General features: G+C 49.1%; 1 protein-coding gene across 1 annotated transcript in view; it reads right to left on the bottom strand.

Annotated features, from left to right (window-relative positions):
- The window catches only part of DENND2A (DENN domain containing 2A), an 82,628-nt gene that overhangs the window by 61,012 nt on the left and 442 nt on the right, over window positions 1-21,174 (bottom strand). The window lies entirely within an intron of this gene.

Here is a 21,174-nt window from a genome sequence, read left to right on the forward strand (position 1 = left end):
CTGGGGGAACAGGGATGCACACTCCGTGAGCCGCCACCCCAACTATTTACCCTGGATGGAGTCTATCCAGGAGTGGAGGGGGACCGGCAGGTGCCATGCAGAACCCCTGACCCAGGAACGGGGGGCAGGGACACAGAATCCTGGGGTCCACCCAGATTCAGACCCCACGCCAAACATCTTCTCCCAAGTGCATGTACATATAAAAAACACATAGGCTTAGAAGGCAAAACAAATACCAGTGCAACCTGACACTTCTTCCGCCTCTATAAGAACTTGTGATGAGCTAAGAACCCTCAAAGAAGGGAAGAGCTGCTGCTACTTTATTTGAAACAAGAAATAAACTGGCCACCAAAGTGTGAATACACTCACAGAAGTCGTCTACTCTTCTGTTAGCCCCAAGGGTGGGCAGGCGCAAGCCCACACTGCCCTTGGCTTGGGAGTCCTGCACAGAGAGCCTCTCCCAGCAGCTCCAAACCCAAGAGGAGGGACCGACTAGCCACTAGGTCGCCTGTCAAGTCTAAGGAAAACCAGGAGATGGTCCTGATAACCCAGGAATCCCACTGAGCGCCTCAAACCTGAAAGAGGACAGCAGCCATAAGGGTACCAGGGCAGCAGCAGCGGTTTTGTAACACTCCCTTGGGCACCTGACATCTAAACGCACTGGAGTAGCTGATGAAGGAGTATTATTTCAGCCCTGCTCGGTGTGGCTCAGTTGGCTGGGTGTCATCACGCAAAGAGAAAAGTCGCCAGTTTGATTCCCGGTCAGGGCACAAGCCTGGGTTACAGGTTGGGTTCCCAGTCAGGGTGTGTGCAGGAGGCAGCCGATCAATGTTTCTCTGTCACACTGATGTTTCTCTCCCTCTTTTTCTCCCCGCCCCCAAAATAAATAAAATCTTAAGAAAAAATTATTTCAATAGCAAGTCCCTACAGCAATCCGTGTCTCCCAACGTGAGAACAAATAGGCATTGCACAGGTGGGCGTGGCAAGGGAGAGGAGGCCCGTTGAAGAATGCCAAGCACGCAACGCATGGATGCTGCAGGACCCGTCCCTCCTGAGGGCGAGGAGGTTAACTGCTTGACTGGAAGTGCAAGGAATACTGAGGCCCTGGAGATTCACGTTTCTTTTCCACTGAACCTCCAGGGAATCCCTCTCCCATCTCTATCTCACGTTTCCAAGGTTCCTACCCCCACCGCCAAGATGGTTCATCTGCCAGGTGGCCGGGTGGCTGTCCAAGGTCCTGGCCTGGGCATCCCTTCCCCCCAAGAACTCTAAGAGTTGGGTTTCAAGACATGCATATTACCCTCGGGAACACAGAGGAAGGTCAGAGGGAGAAAGAGAAAAGGAGAAAGAGAATGGACATGGGCAACAAATTAAGAAGAGGGAGGTGTGCTTGCTTTGGCAGCACATTACTAAAAAGAGGGAGATTAGGGATCAGTGGGCTGAAAAAAATCAACAAAGGGAACAGACAGGCCCAGAAGCTGTGTGCATGGAAGGGGACGGAGCTCCGCCTCACTCATGGGCTCCGCAGTCTCCGTGCCCAGCGATGCCACGCCCTGCATTTGGGGTAGGTCAATGCTGAAAGCAAGCCCAGCTCTTTCAAGGAGCCGGGCCCCAGGGCTCTCCCGTCCCCTGATGGAGTAGAGCCCTGAAAGGCCTTTCAGGGACAGGAAGGAACTCACTGCCCCTGTCACAATGCTCCACACAGCTTCTGGAGCCTCTCCATCTGGCTGGGCTGGCAGACACTGCTCTTCTGTCCTGCATCTGGCAGATCGCCCACCGGAGGTCTAGGATAGCGGCCACTCCCCGCCGCCCGCCCAGCTGCCCCGCGTCTGCCCTGTGTCTCCAGGCAGACCAAGCCCGCTGTGATGCAGCCTTGTTCCGTGTGGGCACCACTCTCCCAGCCCATGCCCTTCTTTCAAGCCGGCGTCCTCTTCCACGGGCACGAATAGGTGCCAGGCCCTGTGCAGGATGCTCCGGGACGCAAGATGAGTAAGACACGGTGTCTGCCCTCAGGGATGGCACCCAGGACTGTGCCCGGGTCACAGTCAGTCCTGCCATCCAGCCTTCCCCCCACGGGAAGAGTGGCCCTATAATTCCCAGGAAGCCTTAACTTTTCCAAAAGGGACAAAGCTCACTGTGTCCAATGCACAGAGAACCACATACGCACTTTGAGGTTAAGGATCAAGAAACACTTAAGGGAACACTACATAGCCTGTGTGAACAGCTATCCGCTGTGCTGGACACCTAAAACTAATACAAAGCAGTGTCGAATGTAAACTGCAATCGAAAAATAAAATAATAAAAAATAGAAACGGTTAAACAACATGGTACTTAAGTAAATTCGTTTTCCATGGGGCAGTAATATTAAACCATGGTCTCTAGAGAAATAGCTGATACCGTATTCGGAGAAGCAGGTTCAAGGGGGACTCAGGAGCTGAAGCTGAGGGAGCACAGCAGCCCGTACACATGGAAATCAGCCCACCAACCTTTCTGAATTCACAGAGGAATGGAAAGTGCTTCTCCTGCAAAGCTTTGATCCTCCCTTTTTGTCTCTAATGTTAAAAGTCATTAATTAGCCCTGGCCAGTGCGGCTCAGTGGATTGAGCACCGGCCTGTGAACCAAAGGGTGGCTGGTTCGACCCCGGTGAGGGCACCTGCCAGTGCTGCAGCGGGTGGGGGGAGGGGGCGCGCAAGAGGCAGCCACACACTGATGTTTCGCTCCCTCTTTCTCCTTCCCTTCCCCCCTTTTAAAAATAAAGAAAATCTTTTGGAAAAAGGGTGAATGTCATGGTGTGTGAATTACATATCAGTAAAGCTGTTGTTATTTAAGACCATGCCTGGGGAGGAACCATCGCTAAGAGCGAGGAGCCCTGGCCCCACCGCAGACCACGCTTCCTTTCTTGCCACCGCCCCGTCGGTCAGCGACAGAAATACCCGCCTTGGAGAGGCAGTCTTTCGCTCCCCACTCCGGTGTATCTGTTTGCTCCCAGTTCAGAGCGTCCTCGCAGTGGGACTGGGACGGCAGGGCGGGGCGGGGGTTCCCAGCACACAGCGAGTTGCTCCTGCCCCTGGAGCCCAGATGCCCACGCCCCAGAGGCCACTTCACAGGGCTGTCCCCACACAGGCCGCAGTGTCAAGCCTCCTTCTCCGAGAGGGGCCTTCAGACCCAGAGTAGAGTCTGAGTAATTTTAAGACCCTGTCAGTATGAATACCCAGTTCTGGACAATAATATTTCCATTTAACAACCTGACCTACACCTGCCAGTCTGCCTGGCAAAGGAGGCCACTGGGAATTTGTGGTCGGGGCACCTTGAGAAGAGTGGACTCCCGAGGCTAGAAGCAGCTAAAGATTTTTCTATTGTTCTCACTACTTCTTAAACCCAGGAGGGATTTATTTCACCTCTGCAGAATATTCCTACATATAGAGATGTATTCGGCCACCCGAGTAGGATGGAAACACATTTTTCACTTGACGGTTTCTGCAAAGCATGCTTTTTGCCTCACCCACTTGCGAAGTGGAAATACTTCCATAATGTGGCCTTTGGGTTCACCGCTGTGTGGACGGTAAAGAGGAAAGTACCATTAGGTGGCTGTCCTGCACATGAACACCAAACCAAACCTCGGCAGGCGCTCGGCTGCGTCACTACCAGCGTCGCCTCTCTGGTAAAAGTTAGCGTGAGTTTGCCATAAATCATAAAAGTATGAAATTATCTAAGTTATAAATATGCTATTACTGTCAAAAGATGGCTTAGAAATCTGAATTCAAGGAAATGTATTTTATTTTTAAAAAATACTTTTTTTTGTTTTTTTGGGGGGTCACCCAACTATGAGAAGTTAGGTTCTAACTTCTTTTCATTTCCGATTTTTTTTTTTTATGCTCACCTGAGGACATTTTTTCATTAGTTTCAGAGAGAGAAACATCAGTGTGAAACAGAAACATCTATTGGTTGCCCGCCCCATATGCACCCAGACTGGCGAAGGAACCTGGAATCTGGGCATGTGCCCTGACCGGGAATTGAACCTGCAACCTTTTGGTTTATGGGATGATGCTCTAGCCGAGCCACACAGGCCAGGGCTCCGCTCTCTAATATTTTAACTTGCTCTCCCTTCTCTCTGTTCTTGGCTACGCCGGAAACCACTTCTTGTTTCTAATCGCTAAAAAAGTCAGTGTCAATGCTCCTACCATTGTTCTGATGAGGAAACTGAGGCTCAAGGGAGTTTAAGTTCCAACAGCTCGTGAGTGAGAGCCAGGGGTGAGTCTCTGCTTTGAATCCAGTTCCAGTCCCCCTCATACACCATCACTGTGGCCTCATATTACAGGATCTAATCTGGACTAGATCTATACTTTAGCTCTTTATTTTGAGAGTCCCTCTGGTTTAGCTTCTCAAGGCCAGCAATTGTTTTGTCCTCTTCTTACACGATGCTGAATTTCCTGAATGTCTGCTAACTGAGCGAGCTGGGAGGGAGAGTGTGGGTTTTTGTGGGTCTCTCTTCTTATGGTTCTGTGATTATACATTTCTTTACTTTGGGCATCTACCCTAAGAAATAATCCTAAACATGGAAAACTGTATATATTAAATGTTTATAGTTATATTACTTATAATATTTAAAAATTTAAAAAAATCAAATATCAAACAATATAATGGTAAACTATAATAGAGCTATTCAATGGCATATTACACAAAAAAATTACATTATGTTTAAGAAGACTACAGTTCTAACCCTGACTGCTGTGGCTCCGTTCATTGGGTGTTGTCCCACAAAGCGAAAGGTCACCGGTTCGATTCCCACTCAGGGCACAAGCCTGGGTTGTGGGCTTGATCCCTAGCAGGGTCGCATATGAGAGGCACTGTTTCTCTCTCAGATCAATGTTTCTCTCTCTCTTTCTCTCTCCCTTCCCTCTCTCTAAAAATAAGTAAAAATTTTTTAAAAACTTAAAAGAAAAGACTACAGTTCTACAGTGACAAGAAACAGACGAGCAGCCGCTGGGTGGGGTGTGGGTGGGCAGGAGGCTGCGGGCTGCCTGCTGCCGGGCCCGGGGCTGCTTTCTGGGGGGATGAAAATGTTCTAAAATCGATGGTGGTTGCACAGCTCTGTGACTACACTGTAAACCATTAAACTGCACACTTAAAATGAGTAAATTGTACTGAATACGAAAATATCTCAATAAAGCTGTTACTTTTAAAATGTGAATATAAAAGTCAATTAAAAACCCCGACTATTATTAAGTGAAAAAAAATGCTCATGTTGTAATGTCAGATGAAAGAAACAGGATCCAGAAGCTTGCATCCCATATGAGGGGAAAATAACATGTTTTTAAAAAAGGGAATGAGGAATCTATTCTTACTCAAAATTTCTTACACATAAGAAAATGACTGTGAGGAAACATAACAAAGGATGAACAGTAGTAGTCATTGGGTAAGAAACTTGGAATGATTTTTTTTTCCATTCTCTCTACTTACCTATATTTTCTTTTAAATATTTTTTAACAGAGGTTTTATTTATTTATTTTTAGACAAAGGGGAAGGAGAAAGAGAGGGAGAGAAACGTCAGTTGGTTGCCTCTCGCACACCCACAACTGAGGACCTGGCCCGCAACCTGGGCATGTGTGCCCTGATCGGGAATCGAACCAGTGACCTTCCAGTTCGCAGGCCGGCGCTCAACCCACTGAGCCGCACCAGCCAGGGCTCTTATCTATATTTTCAACAACAAAAAACTTGACTTCCGAATTTTGTACAATAAGCATGCATTATTATTACTATTATAACAACAGGAAAATGGGAAGCTGCGCTTATCTCCAAGTACCTAGGTCTGCCCTGTGGCGCCCCCAGAAGGCCCCAAACGTGTCTGGTAGTCACAAGGCAGTCATAGGGCTTTCGGCTCAGCTGACCCCATCACCCCACAATTTGTTTTGCTTTGTCACAGTATCTCCTGAAAGGAAGAGTAAGTGATACTTTTTTCTCATTATCTTCTTTCCCTTAGTAACCACCAAGACTTGGTCTGTGGTAACCACTTCCCAGTACAGATGTTTCAATGGGTCCGAAGAGAGGCTGTATTGAGACTCATGGCTAAATTCACATGTAATTCACTCTTCCAACTAATAGTTGTGTCTACTTCACACCAGGAACTGAGTGAAGCCTGGGAAAACGTAAAATAAACAGATTTATTTGCCCTCTGAGAGTTTTCATTCTTGTACAGGAAATACAATGCATATGACAATACTGTATTATAGACTTGAAAGTTGCTTAGAGAGTAGATCTTAAATATTCTCATCGCAAACAAAAATAGTTAAGTGTGTGAGGTAACAGACATGTTAACTAACCTTCCTGTAGTAATCATTCTGCAACATACACATCTATCATATCACGTTATACACCTTAAACTCACACAATGTCATGTATCAATTATATCTCAATAAAGCTGGGGGGGGGGATGCACACAAATGTCTCCAATACTCAACACAATGTGATAAGCAAAACAGGTGACGGCAAGAGCCTGTTGTGCCCTGGGCTTGCAGGAGGGACGGAATTTCCTTTGGGGTAGGGAGGCGAAAGGCATGGGCGCCTGCATAATCTCGAGATGACTAAATGCCTAAGGAAGCTGTGTGGACGTGAACAAAACCAACTCCATCTCTGTGTCCCGGATTTCATTTTTACGTTTCATGCTGTGACCTCCGACCGATCTCACTGTCTCTAGCGAGCTTATCAAAGCCTTCCAGTTGATGATTATCTGTGTTCCATAAAATGCAACCACAAGTATTTTCGTTAGTAATGGCTGGAATGGCAATAACAACCTATATAAATATCAAACTGGAGATAGCATCCATTATCAACAATCATCCATCACAAACCCATTACAGGTATGTCCTATGGAATTCCTGCATTCTTTGTCCCTTTGTCTTGTCAATCATTAGTATCTGAGTTACACAACTTAAAAATTACTGTAACAGGGGTCTATAAGCAGAAAATCATCTGTACAGTCTGTCCACTCTGACCCTACATCCCTATAAGTAAATTACCCTGTGATAAACTCCGCTAGATTCTATGGAGTTACTTGCATTGCCTTTTAGTCTGAAGATACCTTCTCCTTAGGGTGGCCATTACGCCTCTGCCCCAGCGTCCGATAATGAAGCACAAGCCACTGAATGAAAAGTGACACTGATTCTGTGAGAAGATTATGCCTAACTGATTTGCTAGATTTCTTTGGAGGAGTCAATCAACGTGTGAAGCACAGGAGAATCTATGAACACAACTTGGCTAGACTTTCTGAAAACTTTTACCGAAATGTTACCAGAAGTATAACGGCCTTAAATATGTTTTATTTTGAAATAATTACAAGCTTGCAGCAAGTGAACTCTTGTATACCTTTTATCCAAATTTACCAATTGTAACATGCTCTCTCAATTAAAGACTGTTTTTAAAAAGTTCTATTGGAGATTTTGGGAAAAGAAGTGCAATCCAGCCACCATTTAGAATCATGAGCACTGAAGAGGGCTTCAGTGCTCATGATTCTAAAAGAAAACAGAATCTTACAGAAACAGTTTACTGAAATAGGTAAGCACGCCCAGGTCTAAAAGACAACTCAGCCCTAACCCCAATCCCACCCCTGACCCACCCCTGGGTCTCCCGGGAGGTCAACGAACACTTTAAAACCAGATTGCCAAACATGTGAGAATACCTAGGAAAACAGTAACAAATTTAAAAATGGGGAAAAGGATGTGGGGGCAACTAGCCCTACCAGATACGACAAAACACTATAAAGCCTCTATAATTAAAACGGCCACAGGAATAGATACGTAGACCAGTGGAACAGAACAGAAAGTCTAGACATAGACCCCAATACACACCGAACTTTATATGTGACAAAAGGGACTTCTTAAATCACTAGGGTGAAGATGGACTTTTTAATAAATTATGCAGGGATAACTGAATAGCCCAAAGGCATTCAAGCAGGATCACACTGGAAACCTGACGTGCCAGCAGTCCAGGTGAGCCGAGGGCGGGCTGGGTCTTTCTCAGAGCCAGGAAACCAGCTGCAGGCAAGACTAGCTTCACCAACAGCTAAGAGGCAAAGGCGCGGTAGCCCTGAGGGGTTAACAGCAGCTCCTGAAGACCCTGAAGGTGCTCCGAAAGGGCTCCAACCGCCCCCTGAACCTGCTACGACTTGAATAGAGTTTCAAAAGTCTGATTCTTCTTCTATGGCAGCCCTGAAGCTTGGAGTATACTTGTAAAGCCCCCAATTTCTTTATTACACACACATTATAACATACACAGCCCCCACCCTTTCACCGATTTCTGATGTAATTACTGTTATCCTCATTTGAAGGAGAGGAAATCAAGGTTCAGAGACTTGCCCAGACCCAGCTCTTATCTTTCTACTCCGAATTTTATATTTTGACCATCAGACTTTGTTTTCTGCTCTCTCAGTACCTTCAACCAGAACCACGGTGGATCGACCCGGGTCACAGGCCTGATGCAAGAATCTGCTACTCAGGGATGCCAGGACCCCAGGGGCAGTGACCTCAGAGTCTGACCCCTAGGGGTCAGGCTCTTTGGAAGAGCCTGACTTTCTTCTAAGGGCAGCAAGCAGGAAATAGCTTTCATTCATAACCTTTGGGAAGGTCAGAGTAAAGAAATTAGCACTGCTGTGCTCTACGATCTACCAGGCATTGCATTAAACACTTTACAAACATAGTCACAGAAACAGTGTATCTCCCAAGGAAATGAAAATATATGTCCAGCTGAGGGGAGGGGGTGTATAGGGGACTAAATGGTGAATGGTAATGGAAAAATATATAATAAAGATTATATAAATAAGTACATCATTAAAAAAAAGAAGAAATATGTCCATATGTGTTCTTCTACACTAACATTCATTGCAGCATTATTCATAGGTTATTAAGAAGCAATCCCAGTGCCATCAGCTGACACAGAAAAACAAAGTGTGATATATCCATACAATGGAGTAATATTCAGCCATAAAAAGAATGAAGAACTGATACATGCTGCAACGCGGATGAACCTTGAAAACATTATGCTAAGTGAAGAGAAGCCAGTTCAAAAGTCCACATATTGTAGGAGTCCATTTATAAGCAGCGTGAAGTAGGGGGCTCTATAGCAACAGAAAGCAGATTAGTGGTTGCTCAGGACTTGAGGGCATGGGGGCGCTTCTAAGAAGTACCAGCTTCTCTGGTGTGATCAAAATATTTTCCAATTGACTGCAGGGAAGGTTGCACAACTTCGTGACTATACCAAAAACCATTAAACTGTACACTTTAAATGGAGGAAGTTTTATGGTATGTGAATTATATTTCAATAAAGCTGAGAAGGGGAGGAGTGGGAAGGAGAAATGAGAAAAAGGAGAGAGGGAGGGTCCATCAAAGCACCTAGCGCCACATACTGGATACATAATAGGAAGTCAATTTCATTGTATAGTTGAGGAAACTGAGGCACTTAGCTGATAATAGTAGCACTGCCATTTAAAAAGTGATGTGTCCAGCCCCAAAGCCCTTGCTTAGTACTCCTTTTCGTCTGTCACAAGGAACGTCTTTGTTAAAGTATCTCAGGAAAGCAGGATTCTTGTGAACACCGTAGTTGGGACAAACGAGCACAAAATGGTTAAAGAAACATAACACAGACAGTAAATACGGCGGGGGACTAGCAGAACTTGCCTACCTCGCAAGATGAACCCTACCCTTTTCTGCAAATTGCCTCTTCTCTCATCTACGGGATCAAAGGAGCATGGGCCGCCATGTTTGAACTATGATCCCGCCCCCAGCCACGAATGATTGGCTCTAAAGGAGACCTAACTCAGGTCGGGCCAATAAGATTCCGTCGTAGGGAGTCGTACTAGTCTGCATGGCCGGAACACGGAAGCCACGCTGGGAGGCAGCCATTTTCGGCCCCGTGCACTAAGAAACGGAGAATCTGGGCTGTGGGGAAGAAGGATGCCAGCGGAAAGGTGGCTTTCCACTCCCTGGTTCCAGGCCACCCTGGAGGTCCGGCTGCACCCCTGCCCAAGGTTCCGCAAGATACCTTCATAACCTTGTGTGCTTAAGCAACCAAAAGAATCCCCCCTAACAGTCGGTCACGTTCAATTTGTGTCTAACCACTGTCCCAAGCTGAAAAAGGAACGCTATGGTGTGTGTGAATTTTAAACATGAGTCTGCATCCACGTGGCTGAAGCTGCGCAAACGTCAGCTACCAAGGACACTAAAGCCCCTATTCGGTTTGCCTCCCGTCTGACCCAGGCGGTTGGGTGTGATCTGATCCCGTCCACTACTTTACTAAGGGTCAGAAGGGCCGCGGTCACCAAGGCCCTTTCCCTCCCCAAGGAGATGCTTCATGACACTGGAGCTGCTGGGAACATCTGAAGTCTCAGTAAGGCCAATGTCATGAGACCTAACCTTTCCAATGATCCGAACCAAGGATTATAAGCATTACTAGAGGAAGCTCTGCTGAACCCTTGGGTGAAGTTATATAAGACGTGGTTTGGGAAGGTGTGCCCTTTCCTTCCTTCCCAGTAAAACCCCACTAAAAACTGTGGTGTTACATTGGAATGGACCAAGGAGAGGTTACTGTGGGTAAAAACCAATCAAAGGCGTGTATGTCTTCCTTAGCTCTTACTTTGAACCTAGGACAGACAAGAAAGCAGAGCTCACAACTCTCCCACACACACACACTGACACGTGAATGAAAAGCATTTATGTGCCCTGCTGGTGCGACTCAGTGGATTGAGCACCGGCCTGGGAACCAAAGGGTCCCTGGTTCAATGCCCAGTCAGGGCACACGCCTGGGTTGCAGGCCCTGTCCCGAGCTGGGGACATGTGAGAGGCAGCCGACCCATCGATGTCTCTCTCACACGTCAATGTTCCCCTCTCTCTCTTCCTCCCTTCCTCTCTCTCTAAGAATAAATAAATTTAAAAAAAAAAAAAAAAAAAAAGCACTTACAAGAGGCTGCAGGGTCTGGACACCAGAAGGAAGCGCTGAGTTGACAGGATGAAAGGCAGAGAGGAATCCTTTTTCCCATCCCTCCATCTGTTTATGGAAGTCATTTCCCTTCAGGAAATGCTGAGCCCCTTCTCCCAGGACCCTGTTGGCACAGACGCCGGCACTGGCTGACCCGGCCGTCCACATCCTCCTCCTGGCCTCCGCACTCTCCCCTCATGACCCAGTCGGTCACTGGGAACCCAGCCTGCACATGACACTGCTTCTTAGAGGCCCCAGTCTAGTGAGGAAACTCGGAGGTTGGCGGGGGGAGATACATAATAAAGCTAGAAAAAGCCCTGGCACGGAGACGCTCCAAGATGTGAACAGAGAACGGTGACAGGGAAGCAGTCAGGGCTAGAAATGACCAACCACATCGTGGCCCCGGAACTTTGTGGCTCACCCTGCCTCCGTCACCTGGCTGGATGGTGGCAAAGCCAGCAGCAGGACTCAAGGTTCCTGTCACCCCATTTAGGACTCATTCATCTCCTCCACGCTCCCCTCCTCAGGCGACTCGTGTTTCCATGGAGAACGTGGGTCTACTAGTCACCACTCGGGATGCACGTGGTTCTTCTCTTTTTGGTCGGCCGAGGAGCCCCCCTCTCCAGAAACCAGAGAGATTTCTGGGGTTAGCGTTCTTTTTATGGTTGTTGTTGGGCTTTCTTTTTTTTTTTAAAGAGAAATAGTCTTTGTTATTAGGGTGTGGAGATGTTATTAGGATTTTCATAAAACAACAAAAACCAAGAACATTTGCCCCACAGCTTCTGGGTAATATTAGCCACTGGCTCCTACTGCATGCATTTCTGTCATGAAGAAATATAGTGTTCAGAGCTTCTCTGACGTATATCAGAAAGAAGAACAGTCTTAGTGGTAGCAGGTCAAAGGAAGCAAACTGCAGACTGCGGGTAAGACAGAGGATAAACACACACACACACACACACAGAGAAAATAAAAGAAACAGGGAGATAATGGTACTTAAACAGCCAGAGCCACAGAGAAGGCGAAACCCAGCAGAAAACCAATCAAGACACAGGCTGAGCGGGGGCCGTGCTAGGTCGCAGGCAGCTGCCTCTTCATCTGATGCAGCATCCTGGGGATGGACTTTTCTGCAGCTGGAATATATACAGTAAGTGAAGTGCATACTGCGGGCAAGAGAATGGCTGGAATGTCCTAACACTCGGGGCTTCCACGTATTGGAACTTCCCCGCCGCCACCTTTGGTTTGTATCCTTTTCCTCAGTTGTCATCCTACCCCTTCCTGTTATTATTTTCCCACCTCAAAATCTGGCTTCACCCCCAACTTCTTCATAGAACCTACCCTCCTCACCCCGAACTTAAGTTCTTCCCCCTCCTCTGAATTTCTACAGCAGTTATTAATGTATGCACACTTGATTATCTAACGAAATGTGCATGACCTTGTGTTACCTCTTCTGTGATTAGCTTTGTTATTTACACATGTTTTATTCAAGGTTTCACATATTTATGTTGGGCACCTCAAATTAAACTGCCATAATGCATGGCTAACATTTATTGAGCGCTTACTCTTCTCTAGGGAAGAGTCTACACAGATGGTTTCGTTGAATCCTCATACCAACCCTCCCATCTTCGCAGATACGGGAGCCCAGTCCTGCATGGATGAACTTTCCCAAGGCCACGTGGATGCTCAATGAACCTAGGTTGTCAGACTTAAGAACCCAGGGTCTGATGCCCAAACAAGGGCTTTGGGAACAGGGGACAGGCCTCCCCTCTTGGATACAGAGTAGCCACTCAGTAAATTGTTAAGATTGGATTTTATTCAAAGTACCCGCCCCGATTAACTTCCTCCTTCCTCTCACCATCCCCCGCACCCCTTGCCCACCATGCACACCCTGCAACCAAGGCTCCGCCTGGCCAAACCCTCTACTTCCGGAGGTGACCCTCCAGCTGCCATTTTGTCATTTGTTTCCCAAACTCTGAAGGCTTTGTTGATGTCCATTTTAACCGCCCAGGAGCTGCACCTGAAGGGAGCCACCTGAGGGCACAGGTTTGTTTGTTTCTCTCGCCTCATCTGCAGCTGCCCAAACCCCTCCTCAATTCCCCACCTCTTCTCTCCCTCTCTCCTTCCTGCCTTCCTCTTCCTTTCTTCCCCCTCAGCTCCTTTCCCACCCTCTTTTGCTGGCTTCTGTTCTCTTTCTTTCCATGAGCAGAGTTTCCAGCCTGGCTCCTGGCCAGCACATTTGGACAAAAGGCAGCAATCTTAGAGAGAGACGTCATCTCCCATCCCCTTTCCTGGCCGGCCGGCACCGTGGCTCCCTGAGCCCAGAGAGAGAGAAGGGGGCCGGGGCTGCTCAGCCCTGACCCCAGCGCTGAGAAAAGGCTTAGCAGATGGCATATTACGGGGGAGGGGGGCGCAGGGTGAAAGGCAAAGGGATCGGAAGCAGAGAGACCCAGGTTCCAATTCCGGCTCTGCCACTTGAGAGCTGGGGAACTGGGGCAACTTACTCTCTAAGCCTTGGTTCTCTCCTCTGCAAAACAGCGATAATAACAGCACCTTCCCTGAAAGCCAGCGGTGGAGTTAAATGAGACTGCACTGATAACGCATTCAGCCCAGTGCCTGTCCCATGAAAAGCACTCACCACGCGTCTTCTGCCCTTACACAGCAAACTTAACTCTGTCAAATGATACTGGGTTGAGCAACTGACACAGGACCTTATTTTACTAACAATAATAACAGCCCCCCTCCTCAGCGCATCTGCAGGGCTGCTTTACTCAGCCTGAAGGGCTTGCAAGTGTAATAAAGCTGTAAAATGCTCTCCGCCATATAACTGCTGTCACAATGTTATCTGTGAAAGTTGCTTTTGAAATTGGAGGGGGCGCAGGACCCCGTCCATTTGCACAGAAGCCAGCGGGCACTAACGCTCAGTTTCAAAGGCAGCCGTGAAAGTAAGGAAGAGCCCACCAGAAAGGCCTGCAGCACCCCGACCTCTGCTCCTCCCACCCCGTTTTCAGGCTCCAGCCGGGCTGAGGCCCCATTGCTGTTTGTTTACTATACATGCCTGGTGTTTTGTACTCAGAAGTTGCGCAATGCCGGGGAATGCGTTCCTTTTATTTAGCTCAATTCTGAGATACGGGAAATGGTCTTTCCCCTAAGATTTTAGCTAAGCTGGGCCATCAGGGGTGGATTTTCAATTACTCAGTAATGTAATCAACGAGCCGAATGCAGCACCCCATGTGAGGTGCCTTTGGGGAATATTTGGTCCCTGCCCTAGAGCTGGGGATACAAACTGGGGAGGAAAAGGGGGTTCTAGGAAAGGGACCTCTCAGCGGGGATCTGATCATAAATTCCTACCTGGGCAGGTCCTGGGGGGTAGTCATGCCCCAGGCAAGTCACTTATATGGTAAATGGTTTACCTTGCCTCAAGCAAGCCCTGCCCATTGTTTCTGTGCACCTAGTGAACCCACCTTTGAAACAAACACCCTCAGGAGAGCATAGAATCTTGTTATCTCTCCTGTAATCCAGTCCCCACCTTGCTTTCCCCACTTCTGTGTAAACTTCCTATGTTCCCTCCTTAATTTCAAATGCATAAAAGAAACTGCAAAACTGGTATTTTGCAGAAGCATTTAAGATCTTGCTTCCTAGCAACTGTTGTCAGTGTGGGCTCAAATGAACTCATGAAAATTCTCTACAGGTTGGATGGCCCTTCAATCAACCAACCAACCAAATGGCGATAAACGATTGCAATTGTTAAAGACAACGGGAGGAGATCAGCCCAGCAAGTGCCTGGCCCGTGTTTACCAAAAGTCACAACTCGAGAGACTGGTTTAAGGGTGAAATTGAACTGCGGTGGTGAATGGGGTGAAACCAAGGAGTTTCACCTGGAGGAGTTCAGAGGTGGGCCATGAAAGCCACAGCTGCCACCGATTCCTTCGAAGAAGTCGAGTACAGGGGCCTTAAAGGCTACATTGGGTTCCAACAACTGGGGAAAGAGCATGCGCATGCAAGGGGAGCTTGAAGAAAGCAAAGGCGCTCCCACCCCAGGACGAAGGCGGACCAGTGAGGCTGGAGCACAGGGATGTGTGTTGGGGGATGGGGTGAAACAGGTAGAATAACATGTCCCCAAAAGTTGCTGCATCGAGTCAAGCCCTATTAGAGCAAAGGGCTCCACTGAATTCAGTCCTGCCAGAACCATGGCAAGTTATCCGAAGGTAGTTCTGAGACAGCAGTTCAGATCTAAAGCCAAGCCACCGACCTGAGACCAACTCAATACCTGATTGGGAGAGTCCCTTCCAGCATCCCAGAATGCTCTGCTTTGCTGACATATACCTGGACCTCAGTGTTCCAAAGAAGGAAAAAGCCTGCTGACCTACGCCGTGACTCGTGGACCCCAGCAACTCCTGTGTCCCCGAGCAGTAATAAAACCCTGAGCCCCACGTGCAGGGCACAGAGCCGGAGGCCCTACCTCTGCAGAGCCTCAGCGAATCTGCCTTTGCTTTTACCAGTGTCCCTGGTCTAAATTCTTTCATGTCAGGAGACAAGAACCCAAACTCATCGGTGACAGGGGGACCGTGGCAAAGGAGAGGGCAAGGGTTGGAGGATATTCTGAAAGTTAAGGAAGAGGAGTTACGGTTTGCTCCCCTCAGAAAATAAAGAGGATGCATAATGAAGACATGCTTAGATCTGAGATCTTTAGCCATTAAGGCTAAAATGGTACATTCAAGAGGAAACATGCATAGCAGGCAATCACAGGCAGAGGGCTAAGGGTCTGGGGAAAGAACAACCCTGGGGATGTGAAGTTGGGAGGCAGCTGGAGAGCCGGAGACCGTGAACGCGCTGAGAGAGGCAGCAACACAGACTGGAGAACTGAGCCCTGGGGCACCGCTGCTGACGCACTGCCCTCGTTACTTAGCTCTTGACTCAGTTTCTTTATCTGGGCCTTCCCATGAGACAGTGAGGCCTGATGGCCGAACATGTTCATTGGGCTTCTTTTCATTCCATTACGGTCTAGCCCAGCTCCTGGTCTGCTGTGGGCGTGGCATGAATATTGTTCAATGAGAAGAGAAAGAGTTAGTGAAGATGTCGTTTTCCTGAAAGACAGGACAACCACAAGAGCAAGGTGTCTCAGAGGAGGCAGCCTCACTCAAAATACTTAACACAGGTGTGGTTGGGACACCAGCTATTCAGAATGGCCTTACTGTTAACCCTTTAATGCTGAATCTGGGGGGCAGGTCTAGGGGGTCCCAGGACTGTGGGACAGTCGAGGTTCAGGAAGCATTTCAGCATTTAGGGGAGTGGCACAGATGAGTCAGTGCACACCAGTTTACATCACCTCTGATCTGCTTGCTTTCGGGAGCTCAAGACCAACCAGAAGAGCAAACCAGCCCTTGGAGGCAGCAGCAATAACCTGGGAGAAGGTCTCAGCAAGATGGTTAGGGATGGGAGCCAGACTTTGGGGACATGGGAGGAGCCTGAGGCCCTGCCTCAGGGGCTGGCCCTTCCAGTCACTCGTCTCTCCACTCTGAAAGCGGCATTCCCTTCTCCTCCAGCCACCCGGCAGCCTGAGCCCGGGGAAGTGGGGTGCCTAGCAGCAGCCTCTCTGACCCTTTTCCCAGGCCCTCTCCTCCCTGTCCCGGGATCCTGGCCATCCCAGGTCGGGTGAAAGGAGAGCCTGGAGTAGCAGCTCTCTGGGCCCTGCCCCTACAAGCGCGGGACCCTCCGTCTCGCTGTCGGGGAGGCACCGGGCAGCTCCGTCCTCTCTGACAGTTTCCCACCCCGTCATATGCACCAGTGCAGCTGCAGGACAAACAGACTGCACTGGCCCTTTTTTTGATGTCCTGGGAGCTTGTGTGTGTCTGTTGACTGACACACACAGACAGTGAAATGGACCAGATGTAAAGGATGACAGTTGCCACAGATGCCAGGGAGTCATACTTGAGGTCGGATGACCGTGCACTTCGATCCGAATCTGAACCAATCTCACGGCTCAGAGTAGTAACTGGAGCCCGACAGCTGGAGACGCTGCCCGGCAGCAGCCTGAGCACCAGCCAGCGGCTGGGGGTTCCTGCGCCTTCCCCGCCGCCACCCTGACCAAGGCTGGGGCTGAGGGGCCGGTCCCACTGCAGCAGCAGGGGACGCAAGTTCTGTCTCAGGCTGCCCATCACTCCTGTCCAGTGACCAAATCAGAGCTCTACGGCTTCTCCCCCACCTAAATTTTCCCCAGACCACGTAAGGTCCAAGTGAATCCTTATTCGCTGCACGATCCCATACAAATGCCATCGGAAGAGGTTGAGCCTGTACTTCCCAGGGACATGAGAAACACAAATAAAATTACAGATGCGTCCTGTTTTAATGGTTTCAATTTGCTGGGAAAAGGCGGTCAGTTGTTATTTTTTCCATGGTGAGCTGTGGTGGCAGGGACAGTGGTACCCTTCTCCTCTGACTCACTCCGTGGGGACCAGGAGTTCACACGCAGCCCTGGGGATGCACCTGACCCACTTTCTTCCCCGCGCTCAGGCCTCTACGCTAGGGGTAGGAGTAAGTAAGGCCAGGGAGAGGGACCGAGGGGTGGTACAAAATCACATCTGCTGGTGCCAATGCACCTGGACCCCTTATTGTGTGTCCCAGTGGGTACATACGGCTGCCCTAGCTACAGCTGCAGTGGGTTGGCAGAGAACTGAGTGCTAAGTCACATTCAACTCTTGCTACAGCTTCCGTCCTGAGAAGTGAGGAAGCGTGAGGGAGAAAGAGGGAAGCGCTTTAGGTTGTCCCACTGGGTTGGCTCTTGTGGCCACACGTCCACCAGAGGTTTCAGCTACACCGTATGTGGAATTGTGGCGATGTGGGATCAAGGTTATGGGAACACAAAACCAACAGCAAGAGACAAAATTCGGCAATTTGTTGGGCTCAGCACTCAAGAAAGGTGCCAGGCAAGAAGAGAGAGATGCGTATAGCACGCCACGGCCTACAGTCGTGTTAGACCAGGCAGATCTGGCTGCAGAAGCCTCATCACTATACTTCTAGAGTTTCTCTTAAAAAAATGTTTCACACATGCACACAAAGCTTCACAAAAATGTGTCTGTAAGCAGCCTCCTTATCTGTGCTTGTTCAGATGGCTTTAGATCTTCATGTTGAAAGCTGAACTAGGCAGTTGATTTCATGGTGAGTATTAGGCTTCCTAATTTTAAATTCTCTGGGATCCTTGCTTTTGAAATCTGAGGTATTTGTCCCCTGCTCTAATGAACCCTGCAGGTGCCTGTTAAAGCAGCCGCTCTCAGCCTGGTTGTACCTTAAAATCACATGGGCCCTTTAAAAAATCCTGGTGTACAGGGCTCACTCGCAGAGATTTTGGTTTAATTGGTTGAGGGTAGGGCCCAGGCACTGTTGTTTCAGGGCACCGAAATGTGTATTCTGATGTGCACCCTGAGTTTAAATTGTTGAGAAATGTGCCCTGGCGGTTGTGACTCGATTGGGCATCGTCCAGCAAAACAAAAGGCTGCAGGTTCGATTCTAGGTCAGGGCACATGCCTGGGCTGTGGGTTTGGTCCCCGTGGGGTGCATGCAGGACAGAACCAATCTATGTTTCTCTCCCTCTCTATCTCCCTTCTTTCCCTTCTCTCTAAAAATAAAATCTTTTTTAAAAAGTTAAGAAACGCAAGGTGGGGGGGCAACAGTAGAATCTCATACCTAATTACTGTAAATTTAAGACATTTATAGTTGGCAAGAAGTGGTTTAAACTTTAGAGGGACCTTAGGACACACTGACGTAGGCTTTGCAGATCTGTCCCTTTGCAGAAACCACAGGGAAGGGGCCTGGCTGGGAGATTTGTGGCTGAGTCTGCAGAACCTGTCGGCTCTCAGCTGGAATTCCTTGTTCTTCTGCAACATTCTTGGTGTTGCAGCAAACAAGACTCCACCCTCCCTGGCCTTCCTCGGAGTGGATCTCCAGTCTCCTGAGTCTCACCCTTTCCTACCCCTTAACATCGGGTCTGGGGGCAGGAAGACCTGGACCACTCGGGGAAGTAGACTGGTGCATCTGCGCGGGAATCCTCAAAAGCTGCTCCCACTCTCCCTGCTTCCCTTTGGTCAGCATTTCCGGATGTTGTCCTTCCTAACACACTCTGCCCTGCATGGCCCCTTTTTCAGACCCGAGCCTCAGTCCACCCACCTACGAGCCGTACTATGGTGTGCCTGCTTTGCCCTGCATGGTTGGGAACGCTGGGTGCTTTGCTCTGACATTCCTCAAAGTAGGTGTCATCTCTTCCTGCATTTGAGGGACCATGGCTCCTCCATATCAGGTTCCTGGGGCCCTCGCTGCCCTCTGCCCCCTGCAAAAACGCAGTATGTCCTCAGGTCATAACGGGAAGATGGTATAGGGAGGCAGTCACATGGAATTTTACCTTCCCATCTTTTGTAACGTGGACAGGAACGTATTTCTCTACGTCGCTCTTTAGTGTTTACACAAAGATCTACAGGACACATCCCCAGTTGAGTTCAATTACAGGAAAATTTTTGTTCTGAAAATTAACTTGTATGCTTTCTGCTGTCCCAAATCCAAAACTATGCCATCCAGTGTATTTTTGTTTGTCTCTAAGCTGCCAGAAAATTTAGAGCCAAATTCACTGTCCAACTGGTTGTGGTCTGCTAAACTCAGGCCATTCAAAATATCGATTTCTTTTGCTTTGCTTTGCTTTCTCCTGAGCTTTCCCACACGCAGAGTTAGTCTTAAGCTATCTCATCCTGTGCCCGAGCCTGTCGCCAGATTCTACCTCTTTATCTTTTGGGACTGTCAGCCCATTCCACCTCACCACTGCCGCCATTCGGCCTGGGGGTCGCAGGGCCACGGCTTCATGGTGCACCGTATATGGGCTTTCTAGGGTGACAAGCTGATGCCATCTCTCCTGTTTCAGTGAGAACCTGCTTGTCTGCAGGAACACACTGCACCCACGAGCTCCTCCCACATTCGCCTGTCCCCCTCCCTCCCTCCCGCTTGGTGACTTTGCATATGCTGTTCCCTCAGCCAGAAACAACCTTCCCCACTTTGTTTTCCTGGGGAAGGACTTTTCAGGGCTCGGCCCCAGCCGCACGCACGGACTCCGGGGGGCCTCCCAGCTCTGCTGCCCTGGCACGCAGCGCTCACAGCCAGGCCCGGCCAGCATGGGTTTTAATGTTTTGTTTGACTGGCCAACTTGGATGGTGAGTTCCTGGAAAGAGGGGAGGTATTTATCACTATGTCCTTAACGCCTAGCACATAGGAACGCACATAGGAACGGTTAAGTCAGTGAATACAAGACATGCACAGGGTTCAAATCTGACACAAAAGGACCGGAGGCCAGTCTCTCCACAAGCCTCTTCACTACCCTTCCTCAACAACAGTCCCTGTTTGCCCTTGACTTCTGGCAGAATTCTGCTCCATCCTAAGCAGACCTTCTAAAGACTTCTTCACCACTCCTTTGGTGTGTTTGATATCTGATAATGCAAGCAGAAAGGATTTTGTTCTTTTCTTTTATGTATTAACCCCTGAGGGTGGAAGAGTTTAATGACAAAATTACTGGAGAGTGCCTAGTATCACCCTGTTGCATCCCTGAAGCACCTCTCAGCACCAGCTAGAGTTTGCCTGCTCCTTCTCCAGCACCAGCTGGTTAAAGCAGAGTTGCTGCACCGCCCTTGCCCCAATCTGCACCCCTGGAGGGTACTGCCCAGCTCCCCTACCCGCCCCTCAAAGGCAGGATCCCCTCCTACCACCCCCACCCGCCGCCCCCCGCTGAGGTCTGGCTGTTCGCAGTGGTTTGAATCAAGTTCTCCGTGACACTCCTAAACAGCATTACGTCCTGTGTGGAGACTTGCTGGGCACCATGGGCTTCCCAACTCCACCCTTAGGGGAGAAGTGGGAGAAAGATCATTCCGTCGTCTTCACCTTCCTGCTTTCCCAAGACTGCAAATTTTGACCACAGGGAGGAAGGGTTGGCCTCTCAGCCATTCTCGATTCTTTCTTTGCTCTTCTCTCTCTCACCACCACCCCGCCCCCCCGCCCCCCGGCCCTGGGACCCAGCACTGCGCAGGGAGGGGGCCCTCTCTGCCCAGTTTGTGCAGATTTCCGAGGCGCGCGGGACGACGGCTTCCCGGCTCGGCCCAAAAAGTCATCCCGAACCCCGTTAGGGCGTCTGGACAGGACTTTTGCTCACGTCCTGCAGGTCGGGCTCAAGCGCCTCGGTCCCC

The sequence above is a fragment of the Pteronotus mesoamericanus genome, unplaced genomic scaffold (assembly GCF_021234165.1).
Source record: "Pteronotus mesoamericanus isolate MK-2021 breed Mesoamerican mustached bat unplaced genomic scaffold, CSHL_Meso_final scaffold_85, whole genome shotgun sequence".
In the NCBI taxonomy this organism is placed as follows: domain Eukaryota; kingdom Metazoa; phylum Chordata; class Mammalia; order Chiroptera; family Mormoopidae; genus Pteronotus; species Pteronotus mesoamericanus.